The sequence below is a fragment of the Xiphias gladius genome, unplaced genomic scaffold (assembly GCF_016859285.1).
Source record: "Xiphias gladius isolate SHS-SW01 ecotype Sanya breed wild unplaced genomic scaffold, ASM1685928v1 HiC_scaffold_1323, whole genome shotgun sequence".
NCBI classification, from domain to species: Eukaryota; Metazoa; Chordata; class Actinopteri; order Istiophoriformes; family Xiphiidae; genus Xiphias; species Xiphias gladius.
Genome location: NW_024401638.1, coordinates 42,696 through 47,448, shown reverse-complemented (window position 1 = coordinate 47,448; position 4,753 = coordinate 42,696). Strand labels below are relative to the sequence as shown.

General features: G+C 39.0%; 2 long non-coding RNA genes across 2 annotated transcripts; both read left to right on the top strand.

Moving 5' to 3' along the window:
• Positions 1 to 311: 311 nt before the first annotated feature.
• LOC120787265 lies at positions 312 to 2,510 on the top strand. The gene is made up of 3 exons (XR_005706895.1): positions 312 to 406; positions 568 to 628; positions 2,482 to 2,510. It is a non-coding gene; the product is annotated as an uncharacterized LOC120787265 (long non-coding RNA).
• Positions 2,511 to 2,818: 308 nt separating this feature from the next.
• LOC120787263 lies at positions 2,819 to 4,365 on the top strand. Its single transcript, XR_005706893.1, has 2 exons — positions 2,819 to 2,925; positions 3,972 to 4,365. It is a non-coding gene; the product is annotated as an uncharacterized LOC120787263 (long non-coding RNA).
• The last annotated feature ends 388 nt before the right edge of the window (positions 4,366 to 4,753 follow it).

The window sequence follows — 4,753 nt, the reverse complement described above, 5'->3', positions numbered from 1 at the left end:
AGTTAAGCAGCCAGAGTTATACATTTCAGGACGGTTATCTCACCTTACATTTTAAAATTAAAAAAAAAAAAAAAAAAAAAATCCTATTTATCCCGTTGCAGTTGTTTCAGTTGGAGAGTTGCCTGGAAAGACAGTTTATTTTTTGTTCATGTATATTTTACCAGGTTGACAGATGGAGATTTTCTTTGGTTAATGTGGATGTTGAGGATAAAATGTCTTCTCTATGGCCCCATTTCTACTTGGTGATCTGTATCTGGGCACATTATCAGGACAGTGACATCCACGGGTCTTTGCATTTACTCCTTTTTCACAACCATTTTGCATTTGCAGCAAAGAAAGTAAACAATGTTCTTCTTGTGTCACAGATTATCTTGACCTGTCTCCACCACAGCAAAATGATTATCTGGTGAGTTGAAAAGAGATAATGTTTTGATAGATCAAGCACCTATGCTTGAGAGATTCTACAATAATCTGCTTCAGAAATTCTCTACATGGAATATATATACTATATTAACTGACTGTAACTATCAGAGTTGAATTATGAAAAGAGTTGTGTGTATGTTGCAGAAGAGTGTGATGGGGGGATCTGCAAGAGGTTCTCTGCTGGAGTCAGAGAGTGCATTCATTGGTAAGACCACCATGAAATCAAGATGTGCAACTCTTTTCTTTTGTATCACGGTCACTAAAATTACACAGCTAGTGCAAATTAGGGCTGGATGAAAAAAACATTTCCGATTAATCTGATTTTTCATTTGAATGATCCGGTATTGATTCTTAACATCCCAACACTGATCTTTGCATTTGCAGCTTTCTCAGTAAACGTGCATCTGTGCTAAGTGTTCTGTGTATGCAGTGGTTACTTGTAAGTGGTTCAGTTAGGGCTGCACCATATGTTAAATGTCTACTTTGTTGCAATCAAATTATTCCAACGTGTGGATGTGAATGTGGACGTGAATAGTTAGTCCATGTAGACCGCTGCCGTTTACAGGGCGGTCACGCATTAGGATGGTTAGCTGACTTTGGCTTTCTCGAATCTAGAGATCGTATCCACGGGAGGGATAGACTGCAAGAAAAACTCAATGATATGATGTCTGTTTGTGTTTGTTGAAGAGATATTATTTCTGACTATGAGATGCGAGGCCGTGGATGCCGAATGAGCAGTGTGTGGATTGTACTTATTGAGTCTGGCCCTGCCAACGAGCTAACTACAGAAATGTACGGGCTTAAATTAGTTTCAATAAGATTTGAGCTTGTAAAGGGATGTTTGAAAATCCACCTTAGTAAACCTGTAAAATAAATTGACATGAGACATTCAAGTTTGATCGTGTGTAGAAAACATTTGAATTTGTTTTTTTTGTTTTTTTTTTAAACTGAATAAAATCTTGGAGGAAATGGAATCGGGGTTGAGGTTACACAGAGACACTGTGGGGGAGGGGGGAGTGCTTTTGTTGAACATCTGTATACAGATACGAAGCAATAAGCTGTGTGTAAAACTCAGCGCTCAAAGTTCCCACACTCTGTGTGACGCTGAAGTTACAAGTAAAGGTTTTTCCGTCTTCACACCTGAATCTGATAGGACAGTGACAATCCAATCACAAGGTAGAGTCTACTTGTCCAATCAGACGTGTAGTAGACTTTCAAGATGGCTGACCAAGTGAGCTCTTGCGTGATCCAGGTGGGTTTAATTATATTTGATGATGCTGTAGAAAATAATGGTAAACGTTTCATGTGCTGTGTGTGTATGCAGAGGTGTCTTTGCTTAACCTAATATCATTTGTTCAGTTTTTTTAAACAAATACAAGAATTGAAATCAAACGATTCTGGACTTTGTGAATCAAAATCAAATTGAATTGGGAGACAATGCCCATATCCAGCCCTAGTACAGACTTGACAGTGAATTGGGTTTCGGGGGGGTCACTCAAGATCTGAATTTTCACAGCACACATCCATCCAAAACTCCTGGGGCTACTACAACACTGATGGATGGTTTTTTTTTCCCCCCTCTCCTTCTCTGGAGTACAAACCTCACTTTACCGTCACCAGTCTTGTCACCATGTACACCTATCAAACATTTAAAATGTTGCCTGTGGTCTAGAGGCAGAAAGTTAATATTTTGATACTTTGAACACAATCACGATCTTCTGTTAGACCATCCTAAACCAATACTGGTCTCTGCTGTCAGTGGTAAAGCTCAAATCATGCTTGTTTATCTTGAAGAACTTACTTACTACTTACTTAACCTACTTACTACTAAATGTACCATAAAACAAATTTACATCTATAACATGTGTTGCTCAATGAAGGACAAATAATTGAACTTGTCGATAGTTATTTAAGGATCTAGTATCACCAGGATGATATAACTATAAAGGAATGGAACCATACTTTGAAACTAACTATAGTGTAATACATCCCCAAAGTTTATGTAGAGATGCCTGGGACTAAGTTTGCTTTTTTGTGGGTGTGTGTATGTTTGTTGAGACCCCCTAGGTGATGCCTTTCCAGTCCCCGCACCCCAGAGTTTGAAGACCCCCAGCTGTCGGCCAGGGAGAGGAGGAGGCTGGCCAAACAGTCACAGCACCCTCTGGTACACTTTTTCTTTTTTTTACCCAACAATACACACCTGGCAGGTTACTTATGTGTTATGGTGTATCCTGTGAGCTCTAAAGCTACAGTTAAGTGAGCTACAACCTTTATTATTATTATTATTATTATTATTATTATTATTATTATTTTTAAATCATGAAGTCTTATTGTTATGTCGGTGGTTGGTTCAGGAACAGGCTGCTTCCAGCCAGTCCACTGGCCAAGATGACTTCTCCACTCACACAGGTAACAGGCTGCAGCAGGAGCAAGGAGGTGAAGGAAGGAGCCGGTACAGGACAGGTCGTCTGATGGCTCTCAGTCGTCGTGGATACACTGCCGGTGCGACTTGAAAGACTAATTTCTGTTGGTCCTTATGTTTTGTATACATATAGTGCATTCCTAAAGTATTCAGACTCTTTCACTTCCTTCACATTTTGTTATATGTTGCATCCTTATGCTAAAATCGTCCCTCATCAATCTACACTCAGTACCCCATAGTGACAGGAAGAGTCCTGGTTGTTCCAAATGTCTTTTATTGAAGAATTATGGAGGCCACTCTGCTCTTGGTAACCTTTTCGATGCAGCAGAATTATTATTATTATTATTATTATTATTATTATTATTATTATTATTTTATTTATTTATTTATTTATTTATTTGGGTAGCCATTCAGCTGTGCCTCAAAACAATCCTGTCTCGGAGCTCTGCAGACAGTTTCTTCATCCGCATGGTTTGGTTTGCTCTGATGTGCGTTGTCAGCTGTGAGGCCTTATATAGACAGGCGTGGTTCTTTCCAAATCACGTCCAGTCAATTGACTTTACCACAGGTGGACTCCAATCAAGGTGTAGAAACATGATCAAGAGAAATGGGAGGCAACTGAGCTAAATTTCAAGTGGCATAGCAAAGGGTCTGAGTACTTATTTCAGTGTTTATTTTTCCATTTTGACTTTTTAATAAATTTGCAGACATTTCAAAAATTCTGTTTTCACTTTGTCATTATGGGGTATTGAGTGGAGATTGATAAAATGTGAAGATAGTGAAGGGTATGAGTACTTTCTGAATGCAAGGTGTTTCAGTTTTGTTGTATTAAAAGAAATATCAGGAGTGTTTTTCATAGATGTCTGATTAAATGTCTACATTAGAGCTTTAATGGGTTTCAAAGCCCAAAAGTCATTATATTCAGCCAGTATTCAAATAACCATGGAAACGGTTTATTCTAGTTGGATAAAGAATTAGTCACCATTTTTACGCAACAAATATTTATGTACATACCAAACACTGAGTTCTGCAGTAGTCCATGCAGGGTGATGCTCTAATGAAAGGCTTGGTTTTAAGATGTAATACTATTAGTGTTTGACTCTGACTCCTTGCTCCTGTTCTTCAGGACCAGTGGATCGGTCTGATGACGACTCCTTCCCTCCTCAATTTTCTCTCCTCAATCTTAACCATCCGAGCTCCGTAGAAACTGTCGCCACAGATCCCTGGATGCGGCCAGGAACATCGGACACACTGAAATGTTCGGACCGTCCATCAAGGAGGGAGTGGTTGGCAACATAGGACCGACCCTGTTGCTCAAACCTGAGAGGTTCCTCGTACTTTTGGAAGTCAGTTGTAGCACAGACTTCCCTGTCTTTGAATTATGAGACTAGGACGGGTTTTAACTCGTGGCTTTTGTGACAAATGGATGCCAGTATGAATGACAAATGATACCTGTTATGTACTTTTATTTGACCAATGACTAAATTATGTTTTAAATAAATGTATAATTATAAACTGTAGGGTGATACTTTGCATCCTTTGACAAGCCATCACAGCCTCAACTCTACAAAAGTTTAACGTGATGTTTTCCAACACATTACTTTTATAATATTTAAGATCATACATAGTTTGATGATCTCTGCGATATCTTTCTGGTCAGCAGCCAAATTAGCTTAGCTTAGCTTAGACTGGAAATTGGGGAGGGACTGTTAGCCTGGCTCTTTCAAAGGTAACAAAATCAGCCTACCAGCACCTCTAAAGCCGACTAATTTACATGTCATCACTGTTTTACATGTTTATGTCACTTTTGTTTTAGTCCATACACAAATGTCAGGCTGTGGTTGGTGACTATGTGCTGGACTGTTTCTTTGCTAGACACAGTGACTTCCTGTCAAGATATAGTAAATT